This window comes from Capricornis sumatraensis, chromosome 5, assembly GCF_032405125.1.
Source record: "Capricornis sumatraensis isolate serow.1 chromosome 5, serow.2, whole genome shotgun sequence".
In the NCBI taxonomy this organism is placed as follows: domain Eukaryota; kingdom Metazoa; phylum Chordata; class Mammalia; order Artiodactyla; family Bovidae; genus Capricornis; species Capricornis sumatraensis.
The window spans coordinates 124294638-124320012 of NC_091073.1; the positions used below are offsets into that span (position 1 = coordinate 124294638).

The window sequence follows — 25375 nt, forward strand, 5'->3', positions numbered from 1 at the left end:
GATCACACCTCTTCTGCTCTGTAGGGTATCTCTGTGGCCTACAGCAGAAGCTGTTGAATGGGGTGTTTAGAGAGTGGATGGAGAGGGGATGAGAGCTTGTCTGTGGCCAGCAGCCTTCTTATGCACAGGCTGCACCTCGACTGCTGTGAAGTCTGATATTACAAAGCCCTTCCTCTCTCCAGGATTCTGTGGGTGGGATTCTTCCATGTGATGGCCCTTCATATTTGTAATGATAGCTGTCCTCTGAGCCCCAGCTACCCCACAGGTACATGTAAACAGGATGAAGGGCATAACAGTGGGGTTTCCTGCTTCTAACCATGGTGGGCGCGGATTACGTTGCTGATGGTACTTGGATCAAATTATTTGATGCTGACTTTTCAAGACTAGGAAATGTACACACTGAGTGATTCTCCACGGTTTTGTGTGATGCTCTTCCATGTGGTGAAATTTCTAGCCTCCAGAGGCATCTGTCTTGACTACACTGAGTCTTCTGTTCCTTCATATACATTTTAGAGCTGATTCACTAAAGGCCACCAAAAAGGAAAATCACTCTCAGGATTGTGATTGCTATTGAATTAAATTTATAATTTATTTTTATGGAAAATTTAATGATTTTGCCTTCCTATTCAGGAACATAATGCATTTTTGGCTCCTTTTAATGAATTTTGATTAAATTATATCATTTTCCCATAAGAATTTTACACATAATTTGTTAGCTTTATTCCTAGATAGCTCATGTTTTTATTGCAATTATATCTGTAGCTCTTAGAAACTGCATTTAACTGTTGTTGGTGTTGAGAGAGGCAGTAAGTTCTGTAAGATGTTGAGTGTAAGCCTGAGGTGTTTTTGAAAATCCTTATTAGGGTTCTAGTCTTTTTCTGAAAGACCGCCTCCACCTGTTCCTCTGCCTCTTAAATACCTCTTGGAATCAAAGGTAAAGAATGGGTACATGTTTCGGACTTAAAACCAACGAAACTAACTTATGACCATGGCAATTGAGTCTGAGAAAATAGTATAAACATGGAAATAGTAAAAACATCTGGAGTCGCACATGTGCTCCAAGGGTGTGTTCTGGAGTGCAGCGGGGCCCTGGGCAACAGCACAAGGAAAACCTCTACGGTTTTCCAGTGACCGTCTCAACTTCAAGTCACGGAAACTCACAGTAGCATCTTATTTATTGACATAATTGCAGCAAATTTAGAAAACAAAGAAGAAAACAATGTTCAGTAACTGGGCAAGCTATGGAGAGCCCCTGATAACTCACATGCCTTTTTATCAGTTAGCAACTGGTGTTTGAAACAGAAACGTTCACTTCCTGTAGCATATTATTGACTGAAAGTCAGTAGACCTTGGTTGTTCAGTGGGCTCTGAGATACAGGTGGGTCCAGCTCTGCTCTAGCTGTCTCTCGATCTGCTGTGAGCTGGCTGGGTCAGCACTTTTCCTGGTGATGACTGAAGCGTGGAGGACAAGCCCCACATCAAGCCTCTGGTACCATCATCCCTGCTGCAGTCCTACTTGCCAGCAGGAGGCACTGGCCAGGCCCAGCGCCAACGTGGAGAAAGCACACCTGCCTCTAACATAAGGAGCTGCAAAGGCCCCTGGCAGAGAGCGCGCATATAGAGGAGGTGACGGTTTGGAGCCATAGTTCAATCTATCACAGTGTGTTTGTGATTTCTATTCCAACAGTGGAATGCTATCATGCTTACTGTTGGTCTGAACGCATATAGTCTCGCCACTTCAGTGCTCTACTGATGCACAGGGGCAGGAGCATGGACACGTTGTAAACTTCCATTTGGTTGAGTGACGTAGCTGTGTGTTTGCCAGTAGATAGGGCTGATTCCGCAAGTCCTGTGGAGGCTCCGTAAACAGTTTTACTTGCTGTTTGTAGAGTGAGAATAGCCATCTGCTTGCATGTCTGAGCACTTTCTGCAGATGTAAGATTTCTCACCAAGTGCACCATCTGACATGCTGTCTGAAATTCCATCCTTTCTGGCCTCATTCTTTTGGATCTTAAACATTTCTAGATACTGCGAGTCTTCAGGTCCTAAGCTGCCAACACACTGATGACAAGAAGCAGCTTTTGAGGAGCTGAGGGCAGCCCTGAGGGAGGTTGGATTTCCCACTCTGTCTTGTGCTGGGTGGACTTGTTCCGTTTCACCTTGAACAAGCACACCTTTCTCCGGAGAGCTGCTGTCTGTTGTGCGTACAAATCAATAGACCAATATGAAGAATTGAGGTTTGAAAAATAATTGTGGATTCTTAATTGGAACAAGTGCTAGAAGGTGGCAAGGTCACTTAGCTGGGGAACGCACTAGCGGGTCCCACTGCGGAGAAGCCGCAGGATTTGTCCTGCCCAAGCACTGGTCTGAGCTGAATCAGCACCCCATCCTCCCCATGGCGTCGCCACTCTCTGATGATAATAAAGGGAGCACGACGGTTTGAAATAGCAGCACTAATGAGGCACCACCGACATGAACAAGACAATACCATCTCAAGATACTGCGGAGGGGAATCAATAGAAGCCAGATGATTTCGTGTGGGCTGCGTCCAAGTTCATTGGGACAACCAAGTCCTTCCAGATGTTAAGCGATTAATACATACAGCAAGTCTGACGGAGTCCGGGCTGTGACTGAGGAACTGGTAATTCGGCAGAGAATCTGGTCTCCCATTATCACTCATGGATGTGATTTTTAAGTAACCTTGGAAAACACCTATGAGCTAACTGTTTATGCCCTTGAAAGCTCTGTGCTGTTCTCAGCCGCCGGTAAGCGTGGGTGTGAGCAGCCGGTGGAGCTCGGGCCGGCGCCGCGCGGACCGGAAGCGGCCGATCTGAGCAGCAGCAGAACCGGCAGCACGTTCAGCGACGAAGGAGGCTCTCTCTGTGTTAACGAATCCACATCACATCCTATGTAACATCATCTTTTCAGTAGACTGCATTTCCCCGCTAAATTGTAAACTTCATTTGCTCTGCTCAGAATCGTGCTCCCAGAGGCCGGCACGGTTGCTGGAGTGCAGCAGCGTTTCTTGGGTCAGGAGCTGGCACAAAGGCTGGGCGGAAGGGTTTGCCGTGGGCACAGCGTCTCGGGTTCCCTTTCAACTCAGTCTTTGCTGAAGAGGCACAGGGCTGGGACGGATAACCGTGGATATCCAATAAAAAGAAGCGAGGGGATTGCTTCGGTCTGAGGGGACAGGGGCGGAGGTCCGGAGGCGGGGGACCGACCGCAGCAACTGCTGCTGGAGTGGTGTCTGTTCTCAGGCTCAGGTCACACACGTCCCCTCCCCCCCCGCCCCGCCCCGCCCCAAGCGATGAGCCCTCTGAGCTCGTATTTACTCACAGGGCAATCACCCTTCACTCCCCAGATCACCCAAGCACCCAGGTTACAGCGCAGTATGGTAAAGTCACCCCTGTAATCCAAGTCAGCAGGGATTTGAAGGAGGTCTTGTTTTAACTCAGGGAACCCAGAAAGCTTTTGCAGTCCAACCAAAATCTTAAAAAGTTTAATTGATTGCTTCCCTGCCTTAGTTTTAAAAGTATAACATATTTGAATTGTGTTTTATTTTTGAGAAATAGTTTTATCACTAAAGAGAATGTTTGTGTTTTAGCAAAAGAACATTTACACAAAACACAAATCCTGACTGTATTTCTCAAACTTATAAAACAATGTCCACTTTGACAAATGCCACAACTTATGAACTTCCTTAATGATGTTTTACGTTTCCAAACTGACAACATAACTGAAAGCAGATCGAAGCAGGAGACAAAGCAACTCATTTCCCCCCAAACACTCTCTTCTACTCCTTTGCGAAGTCTGCATTGTATGATTTGACCCCCAGCAAACCTGTGAAGTGGCTGAAGCTCGATTTCCATCTTCCATCTGAGCCACAGGGAAGTCCCATTTCCATCTTTCAGAAGAAGAGCAGGAACAAATGACTAGAACCAGCCAGAGACTTGCCACTGAGGCACCGCATGGGAGTAGGATCCTGGGTCTAAATTCCTGGTCCAGCCTACTGTGGTTTCTAATAATTGAAGTTGAATGTTATGGGGTTGAATGAATTCCTCTCACTAAAATACGAGGTCAATAGTGAGATGTCTCCTGGAAACATCTCTTTACTTTTAAAATAAAGAATTCCTACACTGGCTTTTTTCTTACAGTCATTATTTCTAATTCAGGCTAATGAAGGAACGTGAGTATCTACATTTTCTACTATGTATATTTAAGAACATTTCTTTTAAAAGAAGAAAGGGATCTTTTGTGTTCATAGCCAGCAATCAAGCTAAGCCTAGAGAGTAATACGAGAGCTAGTTACCTTAACGAAGCGACTGTTTCTTCCCTTAAATGATGATCAGGAATATAGAGAAAAACTCTAAGCAAAATCATTTAAGCAGCTCACGCAGCTGAAACCCATGACGATGGCCACACACGTGGACAGCAGCCCAAAATCCCTGTGAGAGGTTGTTCGTGTCCCTTCTTAAAGGGCTATCTTGACAGAATCTGCAGCCTCCTGCTAAATGACAGAGTCAGTCCTTTCACCGCTTGTGGGGACTCTGTATTCTGCTTCTGCCAGGCGGGGACTGACTCCTCCCTGGGATGGCTGTGGGCTCCACTTCTCAGTGTTGAATTAATCCCAGCACACAATGTCCTCTGTAAGCGGCCCTAGAGTTATCTGAGGCAAAAGGTAAACATGTTGAGTGAGGGGAGGGAGAAGGAAAAGGTGGGCCAAAAGATGAGGAAATGTATTGACTGAAAAAAATATGGAGTTAAGAGTAGAACCAAAGTTTTCAACACTTACTTTGAAGTGTCAGAGGAGAGGAAATTTCTCTTTCAGCTTTTCTGCTACCGTCTCTAATTGCATAGGCTCTCAAAGAGACCTTCTTAGAAAATCCCACTTCATAGAGAAATTAGCATTCCCATGACTTATCCCATTGTTTATATGAAGAAGAGTAATGACCACTGTTGGGTAATAATACAAAAGTGATGGGTAATATTTACTGAGCCCTTACGACGTGCAAGATACTATGCCAGATACTTCTCTTGCACCATCTGTCTCATTTAATTCCTACAATAATTATAAGGGGTAGACATCATCATCCCCGCATCAGGGACAGAATAGAACTCTGGAATTCAGACTGTGGCTGGCCTGACTCCAAAGGTCAATGTTTGCTCTCTGTATGTTTGCTGCTCACACTGTTGTGTAGGGGCCAGGGGCAAGCAATGATGTACAGGGGCTGTGCATTAAGGCAGGGACATCTTCTTGAAAGGGTGATTCTCTTGAAGGGTTTGGTGAAAAGGTTTTGAATTTTTGAGCTCTTAAAGTGCAAGTGTTGCAAATGTAGGTCGCTCAGTGGTGCCTGACTCCCTGCGACCCCATGGACGGCAGCCCACCAGGCTCTTCTGTCCATGGGACTTTCCAGGCAAGGACACTGGAGTGGGGTGCCATTTCCTTCTCCAATGCATGAAAGTGAAAAGTGAAAGTGAAGTTGCTCAGTTGTGTCCGACTCCTTGCGACCCCGTGGACGGCAGCCCACCAGGCTCTTCTGTCCATGGGACTTTCCAGGCAAGGACACTTGGAGTGGGGTGCCATTTCCTTCTCCAATGCATGAAAGCGAAAAGTGAAAGTGAAGTTGCTCAGTCGTGTCCGACTCCTTGCAACCCCGTGGACGGCAGCCCACCAGGCTCCTCTGTCCATGGGACTTTCCAGGCAAGGACACTGGAGTGGGGTGCCACTGCCTTCTCCAGGGGATCTTCATGACCCAGGGACTGAAGCCAGGTCTCCTGCACCACAGGCAGACTCTTTACCATCTGAGCTACGAGGGAAGCCTTGAGCTCTTAAAAGAGTCACAACAACTCTTGCCTTGACAGGTGGCTAAATCACATTTTGTCTAGTAAGACTCAGGGGATTGAAAATTTTATGTTCAGCTGTCACAAAGTTGGCTTTTTCAGTTTGTTGATTAATTTGGTCATAGCTGTGGTAAGAGCATGTTCAAGAGGTTAGAAAGACTTGTTGAATAGTCAGTCCACTGAAATACATGAGCATAAACTGAGATCCTTGGCCAAAATTAAATGTTTATTTTCTCAAAAGTGTCGAGTTTTCCTCTTGCAGAAGAGTGGGACTTTCTTCTTTTATTAAACATTGGTTCCCCCTGGAATATAATCTCCCTGAAAGCACAAACTTGTCTGTTTTGTTTCACTACTCTATCCTCAGAACGTTTTCCAGCGTGCAGCACATGTTTGATAGACATACGCTGAATGAATTAATAGAATTAAAATTACACAGAATGTTAGCAGTTCAACTTCCTGCCACAGCTGTGTTCCAGCAAATAATTTGTTTGTAAACAAATATTATATCTAATTTTACTTCTGTTTGTAAGGAGTTTCCCGATACCAAAAAACCAAAAATATGGGGTAGGAACTTTACAGTCAGTTTTCATTTATCTCATCTAGTTGAACTTTAAACTGGAAAAATGGATCAATGTTTGAAGGCACGAAATTCGAATGTGAGAAATTAATGAAAATGTACAACATAGTAAGAAACGTTCAGAAGATTCTAACAACACAGGAAATGAAGATATAAATATGGATATGTAGATAGAGCAATTTTCCTTGGATTCCCCACAGTGAACCCCCCCACCCTAATATAACTAGCTAATAAGGTCGTGAGCAGCATTAGTTAATCTAAAACTGTGTGACATACCAACACAGGAGGATGGGGGAAATTACTGTTTTTGAATCATGAGCTGTTCAACCAGAGTGCCAAGGCCATTCAACTGGGAATGTTCTTTCAACAAATCGTGTTGGGAAGACCTGATATACACATGCAGAAACAATGAAGCTTGACCCCTACAGGATACAACAGAAAAAAATTAACTCAGAATGGATCAAAATATTAACTGCAAGTGCCCAAACTATAAAACTCTCAGAGGGAAACATGGGGAGAAAGAGTCATGGCATTTGATTTGACAGTGACTCTTTGGACAGCAAAGGCACAAGCAGCTACAGAAACATAGACAGGGTGGACTCCATCAAAATTAAAGCCTTGTATACATCAAAGGACATGATCAGCAGAGCAAAAAGGCAACCCACAGAGAGGGAGAAGACATTTGCAAGTTATTTTTCTAAAAAGGAATTGACACCCGAAATATATAAAGAACTTGTACAACAAAAAGTTTAGAAACAGGCAAAGGATTTGAATAAAAATTTCTCCAAAGAAGGTATACAAATAGCCATTAAGTATGTAAAAAAGATGTTCAACATCACTAGTCTCTGGGGAAATGCAAGTCAACGCCTCAGTGAGAGAACACCTTACGCCATCTGGATAGGGATAATCACAAACCAGGAGACGCAAGTGCTGGGAAGGATGAGGGGAAATCCGAAGTCTGGGGCTTCACTGTGGGGATGTAAAGTGGTGCAGCTGCTGGGGAAAATGGTATGCGTGCACGAGCGCTCAGTCGTGTCTGACTCTGTGACCCCACGGACTGCAGCCCACCAGGCCCCTCTGTCCATGCGATTATCCAGGCAAGACTACTGGAGGGGGTCGACATTGCCTCCTCCAGGGGATCTTTCCAACCCGGGGGCCAAACCCACATCTTTTGTGTCTCCTGCACTGGCAGATGGGTTCTTTACCACCTGGGAAGCCGCCATGGAAAACGATATGGTAATTCCTCAAATAATTTAACATAGAATTATCATATGATCCGACAGTTCCAATCCTGGGGTTATAGCCCACAGAAATGAAAGCAGAGACCAGAACAGCTGTTTGGACACCTATGTTCATAGCACCATTATTCACAGTAGCCAAAATGTGGAAGCAACTCATGTGCCCATGAATAGATGACAGATAAACAACATGTAGAACATACATGAAATGGAATATTATACCATGAATAAATGATATGAGATTCAAACAAATCTTGTTGTGGACATAGGTTTTGAGTTCTCTTTCTTCAATACCAGCAGGGGAATGCCTAAATCATTGGGTAAGTTATGCTTTTAATTTTATAAGAAACTGCTGCCCTTCTAAAACCAGCTCCAGAATCTTTCACTTCTTGGGCAATGTGTGAAAGTTCTAGATGCCTCACTTCTCAATGCAAGGCCACGCTTGATTTTTAGATTATTACCTATTGTTATGGGTGTGAAGTGATACTGCATTGTGATTCTTGATTGTCTTTGTTGACTAATGGTGACAAGCAAGTTGTTACATGCTTACTGGCCATTCGTACATCTTATTTTGTGAAATGTCTGCTCAAATTCTTACTCATTTTAGTCCAATTGTTTGTCTTTTTGTTACGGATTGATTACAGTTTCTTACATATTTGAGTACTTTGCTAGCTATATGCATCGTAAACATTCTCTTCCAGTCTGCTTTATCTTTTCATTCTCTTAAAGTGCATTTTTATGAACAGAAGTTGTTGACTTTGATGAAGTTGATTTTATCATATTTCACTTTGTGGTTGATAGGGTTTTTTTTTTTTTTTAATTGTTGTTTTATTTTGTTTTTGTTTCACCTCTAGAGAAATTTTTGCCTACCTCAAGTTCAGAAAGACATTTTTTCTATGTTTTCTTCTAGAAGATTTAGAACTTATAGATTTATGTCTAGGTGTAAGATTTATCTTGTATGACCAGTAAGACTTTGGCAAGGAATCAGAAGACAGAAAGCCCAGAACACAGGTGAGGAGTCACAAAACTTAGTGATGGGCGATTTGCGAAGTTTTCTGGGTTACTCAGGCTCCTTCTGAAGTTCTTATAATGGGCTAGTCAGAGGAATGAAGACAGGGGTGGGGGTCAGCTTCTCAGGCCTTTGAAACCATCATTACCACTCCCCCAACACAGAGGGTCCCCATCCTCACTGCCTGCGGAAGTGGTCCCAGTTTTAAAAACAGCCGTGAACACCCCAGAGGCTGGACACAAATGACATGGCGGTGGTTCAGGACCTCCTCCTTCTCTGGGCTCAGGGGTTGGAGCAGGCTCTGCTAAGGAGGGACAGACGAGAATCTGAGGCCTCAGGCTGCAGACCAGCGCAGACAGAGTGACCTCGTCCTCAGGACTGTAGACGAAGACAAACCTTCCCAGGGGAGGGCTTCCTGGCTGGGGGAAGCAAGCTCTGAGCCTGAGAACCGTGTGGAGGGGCAGTGAGAGGGTACCGGCTGCCAACAAGGGTCTTAGGGGCTCCGTGGAGACAGCAGCAGCCCTCATGGTCCTCGGGTGGGCTCAGGACTGGGGCTGTGGCCCCGACCCCAGGGCGGTGATGGCCTGGCCCACAGTCGGTGGGGCTGCTCCCCACCACCTTCAGATTCAGCCTCTGGATTTGACTCGACCAGCCAGAATGTTTTCAAAATTTGTCTGTGCCCCCAAATAGAGGAATGTGCACCCAGACAAAGCACCAAATAAGCAAACCGCAGGACGTCAGCTGGACTTTGTTTACTGCCGAGACTTCTGCTGGGCGGAGTGCGGAGGATGAAATGCTCTGTTTCTCGGAGTTTGAGCCTAAGGAGGATTTCAGTCTTGAGTGTTACGTAAGATCCTGGAAGCTGGTGCCGGAAAGAGCTGGCGCCCTGTCCCGGGCAGCACAGCGTCCGAGCATCGCTCTGCTCAGCTTCAGACCTGGACGTTCCAAAGGGGGCCGCTTTCCTCATCTTCGCATTCCGCGTGCCTGGCACGTTCTCAAACTCGGCAGATATTTGAGCTCATTAATCAAAGGATGACTAAACAGTCAGGTGGCTGCCAGACTTGCGTGCTAATTGAGAATGTGCTTGAGACGCAGAGTCTTCTTTTTTAGAAGTTATTACATGACAAAGGTCTCTCCAAATCCCCTTGACCCTGGGGGCCGTTAGTCGACTTTTGAGAAGGGCTGCCCACCTCTCAGTGAGCACACAAGTTCATCCTGGTCCTCTTTTCTTGGACTGCAACCACAAATGCTTTACAGACCGTGATCTCATTTGGAAAGATGCTAATTTTAGAAATAAATCTATTTCTTCAGAAACTTGAGTTTTGGCTCCAGAGGGCGTTTTGGCCCAAATCTCCGTTTGCTTAGGCACGTTTTTGGCTATGGCTTTCTGGCTTTGGTGATTCGGTAATGAGACCGGGGATGCTGGGGACAGACCTGCATGCAGACTTGGCAGACATGGGAGAACTGCTTTGTCTGAGTGATAAACAGGGAGAAGGAGACTCATTCCAACTCCTGAGTTTGGACATCTCCAAGTATAAACATTCAGCACTATCCCTGGCAGGCCCCAGGCCTCGGGCATGAGAAGTCTGTAAACAAGTTTGCAATGGAGAGAGACAGCGCACAGCTCCTGTGATGCTGACAAGCACCACACAGGCTCACAGGCCTCTGCCTCCAGATGACATGCGGCCACTGTCAGTGCTTTGCAGGGCATTGGACAGTGGGCTTGGGGCCTTCCAGAGTCAGCCTTGGATCCTGACTGAGCCCAGAGCTGACTTGGGCAAGAGGTAAATCCACTTTCCATGTCTTCTCTCCACTTTCATTTCTCCAAAGAATTGCTAATAATTTTACACCACCTTATATTTTTTGCAAGCTTTATAATTTACTTAAGACTCTCACATATGTTGCACATTAATATTCTGAAAATATTACACTGAGAGTCTTTTTAAAACCTCTTCTCTTCCACAAAGAGTGTCCTCCAGATGCCATTCTCTTTTCATGGAATCAGGGAAGGGAGGTATACGCATGCTCTGGGGAGAAGGAGACAGGCAGAGCAATGCCTCTCGGCGTGAAGAGGAAGAAAGCAGGGCCTCTGGCTGGAGTGGAGGAGGAGCAGGCATCTTGGCTTCGGTTTCTCCCTCAGTTCAAGCTGAAACGCCAGAAACTAGGGGAGGGAATCAGAGAGGTTGTGGACAAAGCCAGATGCTTCAGGATGTGTGCTCCACCCCCCTCAGGACTCTGGGAGTATTCATTCCCCATGCTGGCAGGCCTCAGCCAGTGTGAGTGGCCTCTAGCGGGAAGAGCTGTGGTAGTCAGCACTTAAGCCTCCCGTAGCCACTGTGTGCTGTAGAAAGAACCAGAAACAGGCACACAGCCTTGGGGACGCAGAAAGTAACTGAGCTAGAATGCAGTGCTTCCAGTGCAGAGACAGTTGTAGGCCTCAGTTTACACTCTTTCTTCTGTGGTTGTGCAGTGGCAGAAGCTGCCCAACATGGCTACTCTGAGAATAGGATATATTCCTTGTCTGCCCATGGTCTGGCCGTGTGAACTAGTTCTCAGAAGCAAATATGGAAGGAATAGTCTTGACTACTCTGAACCTCCCACCTGTGGGCTCCGTGTTCTTTTTTCCTCTAATGGCCAAATGTCAACACTATGGGCCAAGCTGGAAGCCCGGTGTTAAGGACGCTGTGGTGACAGAGCGCCCATCGCTCACTCTTTCAGCTGCTTATTTGCATGATTGCCTGCATGCTATGTGTCAGAGTGCATCATGGGACACGCCGGGCTGAACTAGGCACAAGCTGGAATCAAGACTGCCAGGAGAAATATCAATAACCTCAGACACACAGATGACACCACCCTTATGGCAAAAAGCAAAGAAGATCTAAAGCGCCTCCTGATGAAAGTGAAAGAGGAGAGTGAAAATGTTGGCTTAAAGCTCAACATTCAGAAAACTAAGATCATGGCATCCGGTCCCATCACTTCCTGGCAAATAGACAGGGAAACAATGAGACTATTTTGGGGGACTCAAAAATCACTGCAGATGGTGACTGCAGCCATGAAATTAAAAGACGCTTGTTCCTCGGAAGAAAAGCTATGACCAACCTAGACAGAATATTAAAAAGCAGAGACATTACTTTGTTGACAAAAGGCTGCCTAGTCCTATGGTTTTTCCAGTAGTCATGTATGGATGTGATAGTTGGACTATAAAGAAGGTTGAGCACTGAAGAATTGATGCTTTTGAACTGCAGTGTTGGAGAATACCCTTGAGAGTCCCTTGGACTGCAAGGAGATCCAACCAGTCCATCCTAAAGGAGATCAGTCCTGAATATTCATTGGAAGGACTGATGCTGAAGCTGAAACTCCAATACTTTGGCCACCCAATGTGAAGAACTGACTCATTGGAAAAGACCCTGATGCTGGGCAAGATTGAAGGCAGGAGGAGAAGTGGGTGACAGAGGATGAGATGGTTGGATGGCATCACCGACTAGATGGATATGAGTTTGAGCAAGCTCCAGGAGTTGGTGATGGACAGGGAAGCCTGGCCTGCTGCAGTCCATGGGGTGGCAAAGAGTGAGACACAATTGAGTGACTGAACATGTTAAAGACATCCTCTTCCTGATGGCCAGGGACCCACTTAGTTATCTGTTAATTCAGTTAAAAATAAAATTTCACTGTTTTAAAGTGCTGGCATTTTGTGGTTTATTTGTAATAGCACCCAGCATTACCTTAACTAATACGACCGGGCACTAGTCATGCCTTTTGGTCGCAAAGATGAACAAATAGCGGAGCTACACTCAAAGAGCACAGCCTAACGAGGGAGACAAGCAGCTACGTGACAGCGTCTTCCACAGTGCGCCGAGTTTAGTGAAGCTGCCGTGAAGAGGGTGGCAGCAGGTTGCCCAAGAGGGAAAGCTGACACAGCCGGGAGCTGCCGCCCCGCGAAGCAGCAGGACCCTGGCGGAGGAGGCGTGCGTGGGATTCAGCACGAAGCACCCAGGCTGCGAACAGCGCGGGTGAATTTTAGACGCTGCGCTCTGGAGGAAAGAAGTCAGATGAAGCCTCGGTTTTCTGTAATTCTTCTAATATGACCCCTGCAGTAGGCAAATCACCAAACAGAGACCGATCAGTGTTGACCAGGGGCTAGGGATGCAAGGAGGTGTTGACTACAAAGGACCATGAAGGAATTTTGGAAATGTTCCTACAAATGTGGATGGAAATGTTCTACATCTGATATTGATAGTGGTTACATGTCAGTATGTATTTGTCAAAGTTCAAAGAAATATATACGTAAATGGGTGAATTTTAATTATTATAACTCAATTTTTAAAATGCTCTGCAAAAAGGAAAATTTCAGGTCTTTTTTTTAAATGAAAAAGTAAAAAGTATACCATACAAACACTAATCAGAAGCAATCTGAATCAACTATTTTAATATCAAAGTAGACTTCAGAAAAGAGAATACTATCAGGTGCAAAGTGAGATATTTCATAATGACAAATCATTTCATATAGAATATCCATCCTAGACATGCGTTCACCAGACAATAAAGCTTCAGAATATGGGCAGCAAAATCTAAAATAACTTAAATGACAAATAGACATGGTAAAAAAAATTTCTCCAACCATGAGAAACTTAAAAAATAAGAGAAAATAAACACACACTAATCAGAGGAAGAAAAAATTAAAATAGCAGAAATCAGTGAAGTAGAAGTGAAACAAAAGAAGTTAAAAACAAAAATTTGACTCTTTGAAATGAACAATAAAAGTAATAAACCTCTAGCCATGTGGGTGAGGAAAAGCAACCAAACAAGCATAGTCACCCCCGGGGAGCAGATAGGGCACCGCCGCAGACGCTACGCGTAGAAAAGATTGACAAAGGGCACCGTGAGTGTGAGCAAATGCGGCTGCGAGAGGACGAACTCTTCGCAAAACATAAATCCCTAGAATTTGCTCAATGTATGACTTTGATATCCCACTATCTATTACAATTAGAGAAAATTGAATTCATGGTAAAATATTATCAAAAAGAAAAACCCCATTCCAGTCCCTAGTAAACTCTACCAAACATTGAAAAAATAAAAATAAAAACCCTTCTACACAAAGCCTTCCAGAAAAGGGAAGAGGAAAGAACACTTAACTACTGCTTCGTGAGAACAGCATTATCCTAACACCAAAAGCAAATTGAAGCATCGCTAGAAACTATAGAAAACAATATCTCCCATGAACATGAATAGAAAAGTCCTTGCCAAAATGCAAGCAAAGTGAATAAACAGTGCATAAGAGGGAGAATTTGCTATGACTAACTAGAGCCTTCCGAGCTAGGCAAGTTTGTTTGAACAGCCAAAACTCAGGGCATGTAGTTCACCATATTGAGATACTAAAAAGACAAAAACAAAACACACAATGGTATGAAAAGGCACAGAAAACATTTCTTTCACAAAATCCAACATCAGTGCAATGCAGCTAAGCATACACAGAAGGACAGCTCTGAAACACGTGCAGCTAACACTCTGCTGAGCTGTGATAGATGATTATTCCCCTTTAATGTCAGGACTAGGGCAATTTAATCACCGTTGTTACCACTTGCATTCAGTACTGCACGGCGGCCCTTTCCAGAGCATTAAGGGAGAAAAATTAACCCACACAGATTCAAAGGAAATTAGGAGAACTGACTTTTTTCACAAACAACGTAACTGTCTAGCCGCTGTTATTCAGTCACCAAGCTGTGTCTGACCCTCTGCGACCCCATGGACTGTAGCACACCAGGCTTCCCGGTCCCTCACCATCTCCCAGAGTTTGCCCAAGTTCATGTCCATTGAATCAGTGATTCCATCCAACCATCTCATCCTCTGTTGTCCCCTTCTCCTTCTGACTTCAACCTTTCCCACCATCAGGGTCTTTTCCAATGAGCCGGCTCTTCACATCAGGTGGCCAGAGTATTTGCGCTTCAGCTTCAGCATCAGTCCTTCCAAAGAGTATTCAGGGTTGATTTCCTTTAAGATGGACTGGTTTGATTTCCTCACTTTCCGAGGGACTCTGAAGAGTCTTCTCCAGCACCACAGTTCGAAAGCATCCGTTCTTCAGCACTCTGCTTTCTCTATTGTTCAGCTCTCACGTCTGTATATGACTACTGTTAGACTATGGCCTTAATTATACGGACCTTTGTCAGCAACATGAAGTCTTCACTGTTTAACACTGTGTCTGGTTTGTCAAAGCTTTTCTTCCAAGGAGCAGTTTTCTTCTGATTGCATGGCTGCAGTCACCATCTGCAGTGATTTTAGAGCCAAGATAAGGAAATCTCTCACTACTCCCTCCTTCCCCTTCTATTTGCCATGAAGTCATGGGACTGGAGACCATGGTCTTAGTTTTTTAAATACTGGATTTTAAGCTGCTTTTTTCACTCTCCTCCTTTACCCTCCTCCTTTCATCAAGAGGCTCTTTAGTTCCTCTTCACTTTCTGCCGTTACAGTGGTATCATCTGCATTATCTGAGGTTGTTGATATTTCTCCCAACAGTCTTGATTTCAGCTTGTAATTTACCCAGCCCAACATTTCTCATGATGTGCCCTGCTTTGTGGTGAAGGGGCTTGTGTTCATAGTGATGCTATGAACCATGCCATGTAAGGCCACCCAAGACAGATGGGTCATACTGCAGAGTTCTGACAAGACGTGATTCACTGGAATGGCAAGCCACTCCAGTATACTAGCCATGAGGACCCCATGAGCCGTACATAAAAAATAAAAACTATAAGTATATCTTAAAAAATCAATTTTAAAAGTTAATATAATTAAAACAGAAGTTTAGGAATGTCTTAGGAATGTCTGCTGCTGCTAAGTCGCTTCACTCATGTCTGACTCTGTGTGACCCCATAGACAGCAGCCCACCAGGCTCCACCGTCCCTGGGATTCTCCAGGCAAGAACACTGGAGTGGGTTGCCATTTCATTCTCTAAAGCATGAAAGTGAAAAGTGAAAGTGAAGTCACTGAGTCGTGTCCAACTCTCAGCAATCCCATGGACTGCAGCCCACCAGCCGATTTTCCAGGCAAGAGTACTGGAGTCGGGTGCCATTGCCTTCTCCGTCTTAGGGTACAAGGTCAATATTCAAAAATTAATTGTGTATTTGCATACTAGCAATAAACAATTGGAAATTAAAATAGAAATGATAACATCGAATGTAATAGCATAGTAAAACATAAACTATACAAGGACAGGTTTAACGAAGTATAACAATGTCCATATACGGAAAACAGCAGACATCACTGAAAGAATTTAAAGACTTAAATAAATAGAGACACCATGTCAACTCATTGAAAGTCTTATTGCGGAAAACGTCAGTTATCTTCAAAGTGATTTTAAGATTCAACAAGACTCCAGTCAAAATTCCAAGAGAGTATTTTGTATAATTTTATAAGCTGATTATAAAATTTCACATTAGTTTAAAAGATGTAGACAGCCAAAACAATTTTGACAAGTTTCAAATTTTGAGAACTGAAAATACATGACTTAAAAGTGCATAATAAAATTATACTAATCAAGACAATGAGATTTTAGTATAAGGATAGCTATACAGACCAAAATGGAGTCCAGAAGTAAATCCACATAATTTATTTTTCAACAAAGGAGCTAAGGTAATTTTACAGAGAAAAGATGATCTTTTGACATATATTATCAAAAATATTGAATATTTATATGGATAAAAACAATATTTATCCTTATTTCTCACCAAATAGTAAAAAAAAAAAAATTAGATTTAAATGCATTGTAGGTGTAAACTCTAACATAAAACTTTAAGACTCCTGCATAAAACAGCAGGAGTAAATCTCTGTGACCTTGTTGGGAAAGATGGACCAAATCTGACACCAAAAGAACAAACCAGAACAGAAATAACTGATAACTGGGCTTTCTTCAAAATTAAAATACTTTACCCTTTCAAAGATACTCTTTAAAAATACTGAAAAGGCAAGGTTCAGACTGGCAGAAAAATATATCTGATAAAGCACTTGTATCCAGACTATGTAAAGAACTCTCAAAAGCCATTAATAAGACATACAATCTGAGTTAAAGTATTTGTGGAAGATTTGAACAGGCACTTTAACATTAAAAGATACTTGCATTAGGAAAATGAAGACAAAAACCAGAAACAATTCCCTAAATAACAGCATGCCTAGAGTGGAAAAGAGTGGCAAAGCCGAGCGTTGGAGAGGGCACGAAGAAATGGGAATCTGCGTATTTTGCTGTTGGGAATGCACAATGGTGCACTTTAAAAAATAGTTTAACAATTTCTTACAAAATTGAAAGTACACTTACCATTTAACCCAGCAATTCTACTCCAGGTTTTTACAAAGTCTTGGGTAAAAGTTCCACAAAAGCTTTTTTCACAGTTGCCAAACCTGTAAACAGTTAAATGTCTTTCACTTGGTAAACGGATAAGCAAAATATGGTATATCTGTATAATGTTATATGCAGTAAAAGGGAGTGAACTCAAAACAGATTAAGGATCTAAACGTGAGACCAAAAACTATAGAACTCTTAGAGGAAAACATAGGCAGAACACTCTCTGATGGAAATCACAGCAAGATCCTCTATGACCCACCTCCCAGAGTAATGGAAATAAAAACAAAAATAAACAAATGGGACCTGATTAAACTTAAAAGCTTTTGCACAATGAAGGAAGCTGTAAGTAAGGTGAAAAGATAGCCTTAGAAAATAACAGCAAACGAAGCAACTGACAAAGAATTAATCTCCAAAATAGACAAGCAGGTCATGCAGCTGAATACCAGAAAAATGAATGACCCAATCAAAAAATGGGCCAAAGTACTAAACAGACATTTCTCCAAAGAAGACATACAGATGACTAACAAACACATGAAAAGACGCCCAACATCACTCATTATCAGAGAAATGCAAATCAAGACCACAGTGAGGCACCATCTCACGCTGGTCAGAATGGCTGCGGTCAGAGAGGCTGCGAGCAGTAAATGCTGGAGAGGAGGTGGAGAAAAGGGGGCCCTCCTCCTCCGGATATCTGTTTGAAAAGAAGCTTTTTTTTAATATACCGAAGTTAACGCCAAACAGATGAGAGATATAAATGCAAAGAATGAAACCATATAAATATCAGATGGAAACACGGGCACACTTTCTCAGAGTCTGGAACTGAGGGAAGCCTTTGTGACTCGGCCTCTGAGTCCAGGAACAGAGGCTGACGCGTCAAACAGAGCGAAATGCCACAGACAACGTCAAAAGATAAATGACAAATATTTACAACTCACAGCACAGATAAAGGGCTCATCTTTGCAAAATATAAAGAACTCTTTACCTGGACCCACTAGTCACACCTGTAGGGTAGGTCCTAGAGATGTTGTTGGTGTTTAGTCGCTGAGTTGTGTCTGACTCTTTGTGACCCCACGGACTGTGACTTGCCAGGCTCCTTTGTCCATGGGTTTCCCAAACAAGAATGCTTGAGTGGGCTGCCATTCTGTCTCCAAAAATAAAAGGAAGAATAAGCAAAAGAGAAAAGAAAAACAGAAAGAGACACAGTTACCTAAATAATAGCCTACCCAAAGTGGAAAAGACCGGCAAAGCCGAGTATTGAGGAGGGTAGAGCAAATGGGAGCTTGCAGATGTTGCTGCTGGGAATGCAGAGTGGTGCAGCCACTTCGAAAAATAGTTTAAGAGCTTCTTACAAAACTGAAAGTACACTTGCCATTTAGCCCAGCAGTTCTACTCCAGGTTTTTACAGTCTTGTGTAAAAGTTTCATAGTAGCTTTTTTCACAATTTCCAAACTTAGAAACAGCTAAAAGTCTTTCACTTGATAAATGAATAAGCAGGATATAGTCTATCTGTATAATGTTATATGGTTAAGTGATAAAAGGGAGTGAACTCATAAGCAGCAGTGTGAATGAACGAGTCTCAAAAGTACTGTGTTATAGGAAGAAGGAAAAAGGATGATTCCAGCAATATGAAATTCTAGAGAAGGCAAAATCCGATCAGGAAGCGGGTCCGTGACTGCCTGAAGAAGGCGTGATGGTGGAAGGCGAGGGCAGTTAGCAGACGTGGCGGGAACGGGCTCTGTGTTGATGGTGCAGTGTCTGCACCACTGTACACAGTTTGCAGAACTCATTGAATTTCCTGCTTCACACAAGTGGATGTGATTGCGTTCACACTAGACAGCAACACAACAGGTTATAAGAGAAAGAACACACACTCCTTGTAGGAAGCAGGAGTGTATATTTGCTTCTCTTAAATGAAAACAATCTGAAAAAATTCCTAATAATTTGATGCATAATCTTCGGGATTGCCAACAAAGGTCCACCTACTCAAAGCCATGGTCTTTGAAGCGGTCATGTGTGGATGTGAACTGGACCATGAAGAAGGCTGAGCACTGTAGAACTGACGCTTTTCAACTGTGGTGCTGGAGAAGACTCTTGAGAGTTCCTTGGACTGCAAGGAGATCCAACCAGTCCATCCTAAAAGAAGTCAATCCTGAATTGGAAGCACTGATGAGCTGAAGCTCCAGTACTTTGGCTACCTAATGTGAAGAACTGACTCATTGGGAAAGACCCTGATGCTGGGAAAGATTGAAGGCAGGAGGAGAAGGGGACGACAGAAGCTGAAATGGTTGGGTGGTATCACTGACTCGATGGACATGAGTGTGAGTAAGCTCTGGGAGTTGGTGATGGACAGGGAGGCCTGGCGTGCTGCAGTCTGTGGGGTCACAAAGAGCCGGACACGCCTGAGCGACGGAACGACAGCAACACCAGCAGCAACCTTCGGGACTGCTTTTTATCGACATGTGCCAAGTATACTGCTCCATAAACTTTTCCATATGATTGCCATCGTGAACATTTCTGTATGTCAGTAAATGCTTCATGTACTGTCTTTTCAAAGTTCAGTTTGTAAACAAGTATTTAACACATCACCCATGTTTGAATATTTGAGTACTCTTTCATTTTTCAGTGTTGAAGACTATGTCATAGCTTCAAGTACTCTGATTTTAGAGCAGTAATTTTGGTCACATTTGGCTTACAGTTTCGTGAGCTTGATAATGGCTATGAAAGGTTTGTCAGAGGAATGGGGAAAGTCCTGTTTGGGTCATGGGACTGACTCATGCATTTCAAAGTGTGATTACAGACAACTATGGCTGTCAATGGAAGACACATTTTTGGTTAATGAAGATTTTTGTCTGCTTCTGTAGACCACTGTGTAGAAATGACCACTTCAACCCTGGCTTGTGAAGGCAACTCTAACAGAGGGAGACCTCACTAACAGCTGACACTTGAATACAAGCCAGTCTTGCTGGGAGATGAAGCTCCACAGAGTTACACGTCCTCATTTTCAGCCCCACCCTTTATAGATAGAAGGTCACACTGTGATGGAAGGAGCCAGGCTCTGCAGTGAAGCTCGGGAGACTCTGAGCTTTATTCCTGGTCTCTAGGGGTCACACTGTGATGATAGGAGCCAGGCTCTGCAGTGAAGCTCGGGAGACTCTGAGCTTTATTCCCGGTCTCTAGGGGTCACACTGTGATGATAGGAGCCAGGCTCTGCAGTGAAGCTCGGGAGACTCTGAGCTTTATTCCTGGTCTCTGGTTGCCAGATGGTAACAACACTGGACACTTTTATGTCCACTAAGGACTTTTGCGTCCATCAGTTCATCTACCACTTGTCACAACCAGCCCATGAACAAACAAGGAGCCCAGAGCAGAAGCGAATGAGACTCATGCTCAGGATGCTCGTGGATGAAGGAACCAGGGTGAGCACTGCAGGTTTCTTATGTCAGATTCGACAGTCCTCGTTGTAAGCATTCCCTGTGAGAATGATTGCCTGTTGGGAGAATGTATCACCTTTCACTCTGAGGTGATGGTTACATGAATCTACACTCTGGATAAAATGGCTTTGGGTGGTATGCACATGTCCCAGTGTCCCTTTCCCCCATTTTGAAGACATTTGTTACAATACACAGGACCTCTCTGTATTCTCTTTGCAACTTCCTACGAATCTAAAGTTGTTTCAAAATTTTTTCAAAGTCAGTAACAAGTCGAATTACTGTGTGAGATGAAGAATAAATAAGAAACAATTCTTTAAAGATATCTAGCCATTCTATGCCCAGTTCTGGTTTCCCTCGTGGCTTGGTGGTAGAGGATCTGCCTTTCGATGCAGGAGTCTCAGGAGGTTTGATCCCTCAGTTGGGAAGATCTCCTGGAGAAGGAAATGGCAAGCCACTCCAGGGTTTTTGCCTGGATAATCCCTTGGACAGAGGAGCCTGGTGGGCTACAGTCCATGGGGTCACAAAGACTCAGACATGACTAAAGCAACTGAGCATGAACACACAGACATATACCAATTCAGGTGTCCAGAAACTCCGATCATTATTCTTAGTTTCACTGAAAACTGTTAAATCCTAAAGCAGTTCTATTCAAGTGAAAACATTTATTGATCACTGTTTTGTTTCAAGATGGTCAATTTATTCAAATGATATACTTTTAGGTACATTTATCCGCCTTTTATTCCCAATTTAAGTTCAAGGAGTTTGTGTGGCTTGAGGAGAGTATATCATCCCATCTACCCTCGTGACAGCCCCAAGATGTAGGTAACAGCCTTACCACCAGATTACAGGTGGACAGACTACTCATTTAAGGAAAAATTTCCACACTATTCCAGTTTTTACACAAATCTGGGGTGGTAGCCTAGCGATTTCAATCTAATTTTATTCAAAGCCCAGAATGTCTTTCAGGGAACCAGCTCAGGCAATTTCAGCACTGGTGGCTCAGAGGAACAAAGTGTTTGCTTTGGACTTACATTATCCTGAAGCCGTGACATGCCAGATCACATGCACGCGTGCGGAACAGCAATGCAGTCAGCAGCGGGGAGCTGCTCCTCCTTCCCAGGAAGGGGCAGCTTCGAGCTTGTCCTCGAGTAGAAGCATAGACAGCAGTGACAGTGAGCTTAGACCATTTTGTTCAGCAAATTTGAGGAACCATGGCCTTGCTGGCTGCCAGGCAGAGACAAATGGGAAATTTGCACAGAACCCTACAATTCAGTCAACTTCTCAGAGGAGAGAAGAGGAAACTTTTAGGCAGCCAACCCAAGATTCGGAGGCATTAGCTGCTGGACCCCAAGTCCTTGGCTGTTCTTTGTTCTTGTCACAGGAGAGAAAGCAGCTGGCCCACACAAACGAGGTTCCTTCCCACAGAGCTGTAGTCTGCTTTGCCTGGGAGAACTTCAGACAAGATCTCATTTCCCCTCAAGAGGTTCAGTGTCTGCTTTGTCCTGTGGTTGCCTGTAACATAAGTCACAACAGAGGATTGTTCTACAGGATTCTCCCATCTTGCATATTAGGGGTCATCTAGACAGCAAATCTGAAGGGAACCTGGAGTGGGCAGCCAGATACAGGCTTTACCTTTACTTATTGAAGATAAAAAGGAAGAAGCCAGCTGATGTTTACAACAGAGAGGAACCATGAAAAAACATTTTTACTTGTTGAGTTTGCGACTGTCTCTATTGTAGTTTTTCCCTTTGACTAGAGGAATTTGCACTCAGATGTCAGCGGAGCCTCACTTCTGATAAAAGAAAAAGCAAAACCATAATCCAGGCAGATACAATTATGCTTTAATCTATCAAACCCGAACTTTACTGAAACAAAGGATTGCATTTGGCAATAAGAGGTAAAATCAAAAATAATTAATTTTTATCCTTAACTTACTGCCTTAGACATTGATTTTCAACTTGCAAGGTATGATTCTCATCATATAAACAACGAAAAATAAGTATCCCAGAAAAGCTGTGAAGAAAATGAAGCTAGATGTAGACGCTTTCCTCTGTGTGCTCAACCGCAAGTACACATTCAAACGCAGTAAACCAGCACAACACTGCCTGCATGAGTTTGAAGTTCATGGTTTAGAGATAGTCACTGTAGCTCAGACCGGAAATGAGACAGAAGCTACTCTGGACAAACAATGGTTCTCCTGAGATAATCATTAACTCTGCTGAGAGTACAAAGTCAGATGAGAGATTCCCTTTCTGGAAAAGCTATGGTGAGTTCAGTGAAACTCTGGCAGCCTGATCTGAGAAAGAATGCTCTGTTTTCACTCTGGGGAGACAACTAGAGCAGCGTTGCCTGTGAGCTATGGAATGCCTTAGTTTTCAAACACATCAGCCCCATTTCTGCTTGAATAGCCTGAACAAAACTCCCAGGGTACCTCAAGGAATCTTTTGGGCTCCAGGTATTTGTGACTGGCACAAAAAAGACTGGGTGACGACTGATCTTAAAAATATTTTAAGACAAAATAAGGGTAGGGCTGCAAGACACTTTTCCAAGTAAATCAACTTGAACTTCATTGACCACATTTATTTTATTTTCCGTCTGTGTATTCATGGCTAGAAAATTGAATACTCATGGGATATTTGTTTCTATTTCGTTTTTCCATGCCATCTTATTGTTTGCCCCACTGTTTTCCCATATAGCCATAATAACTCTATTTATGTAGGGGCTACATGGTGAATAATTGGTCATGGGTTAGGAATAATGCATAAACTGTGTTTAGACTTGGATGACGAAAGAATCAATGTATAATATTTGATCCATGCATATGTGTTTTGTCTATACAAATCTAAGTGTTATAACCAGTATGTTTTGGTAAATGATACTTCCTTTTTAAAAAGTAAATAGTAAAAACAAAAGTGAATTGATGTGCTCTAAAGTTCAAATAGTATATCCTTCTTATTATGAAACATGCTCAGCCCTACCCAGCTAAACTTTTCTCTAACCCTCGTGGTGGCCTCAGGACATTTTCTTGGCTTCAGCTCCAACTCTTTGTATTATTCCTGGATGTCGACATGAGTTGCCAACCAGTTTTTCTTCTCCAGATTTATGGCTGGCTTGTTTTCTTAATCCTTACCACTGAATTTCCACTCTCAAAATAGAGACACGCAATGCTCTTAGTCTGCTAATTTCTCGTGACTCATCTGGAGCCTCTTTCTCCTGGGAAGCTGAGCCTCCATCTTATTGCTTTGTCTCTTTAAGAAGCTAGACCATTTTCTCCTAAATAGTCTAAGCTACCCAACATAACACAGCAGTTTATAAATAGGATTAGTGGCCTGTTTGTAATGAATGTGACATTATTTGCAGACTTTACGCCCCAAGTTTTGGTCCCACTCTATTACCAGTGGTGGTGACCCCACCTCACTCCCGCAGGTTTGTGTCCAGTCATTGACCTGACTCTTGCCAATGTTATCATTTTGCTAAATGATGCTAAATAATGGCCTCTCTTTCGCTAAATCCACTAGTCACCTCATTGTCCCCGGCTGTTACTCCAACTCTCAGCAAGGTTCAGCACAGCTGGCCACTCTGTCCTTTGCCGCTTCCTCTCCACTTAGAGCACTTTCTTCTCAACAGCGTGACCTTCTGGGGTTTCCTCTGGCCTCACTGGCTGTGCCATCTCGGTGTCCTTGCCTAGGATCTTCTCCTCCGCCGCGGTTAGAGAGCACCCGAGCGTGTCATGCGCCACCTACCTGTGTCTTCCCTGCCTGCAGGGTCTCTCTGGGAACTCCCATCCGGGGCATGGTATCAAGTGGCATGAAAGTATTTACTAAGTCTGTACGTCCACCTCTCAGCCTACACGGCTTGCCCACTGGCTGTGCGCCAGATGCCCAGTGTGGCCCGTCCCAGGGGGAGTGCTCGCTCCCTCCACAGCCTGCCCTTCTTCCCGGTCCCCTGGCCGTTCTCGGTGCCACCATCCCCTACGTGCCTTGACCTTGGTTCCTATTCCCATCCTGCCTGGCATTCAGTCTTGCAGCAACTTCCGTCATCTCTACTTGCAGACTTGCCCTTGGTCCTCCCCCCGACCTCACCTCCCCTGCTGGCCTGGGCCATGACCCCTAGGGCACCTTGGTCATTCAAAGTCTTCAAGCTGTCTGCCTGTACCTGCCTTTGCTACTCATTCTTGTTTTCTACAACACAAAGGGACCTTTGAAAACACAAGATGGAAGTCACAACAACTAGATTCTTTGTTCCCTAACCCAAACAACACCCTAAACCAGCCGTTCACCTGTTTCTGCAGTGGAAACACAAGTGACTCCCGTCGCCTGACACAGACCTCTGTGCTTTGCTTGTTCTTTTCAGCCATTTTGGCCGCTTTGCTGTAAAGTTTGGAACCACCACCTGGCCCCTGCCATTCTGGAGCCCTGTAATCCTGAATGATACAAGAAAACCCAGCTCAGCTTCATCTCACACTGTCAGTCCCGGACTTCAGTATTCACACCACAATGCCATACGATGCCAGCATCTCTTCATCAATAGACTTGTCAGCCTTGAAGGGGACGCTCTCCATGGTGTCTCAAAGGAGTATATTGGTATCACTCGATGAATCTGCTTTAGTATTCTCACCTCTCCAAAACCATGGTCTCTCCTCAACACTTGAGCAAGGTGGATCTGCCATCCCTGCTCTTTCCTGGAGGACGTCAGTGCCCCGGGAGCCACCCTGGCCACACTCAAGAGCCAGCTGCCGGGGTTCTTGGTGGGGCCGCTAGTTCCTAAGCCAATCACCTTCTCTTTTTCAAGTCTTCCAAGCAGTTAACAAAAGCTGACTCTGTCCACGATCATTTCCCTTATGTTGTTCCTAAATCGTCTAACTCCCAGAGCCCAGCAAGGCCTGTGTTCCAACTGCTTCCATCCCAGTTACCAGGGAAGCGTCCTAGTGGGGGTGTTCGTGAGTGGCCT

General features: G+C 44.1%; 1 pseudogene; it reads right to left on the reverse strand.

Moving 5' to 3' along the window:
- LOC138079802 (vacuolar protein sorting-associated protein 35-like) overlaps positions 1-24986 on the reverse strand; it is a 60248-nt pseudogene extending 35262 nt beyond the window's left edge.
- Positions 24987-25375: the final 389 nt, after the last annotated feature.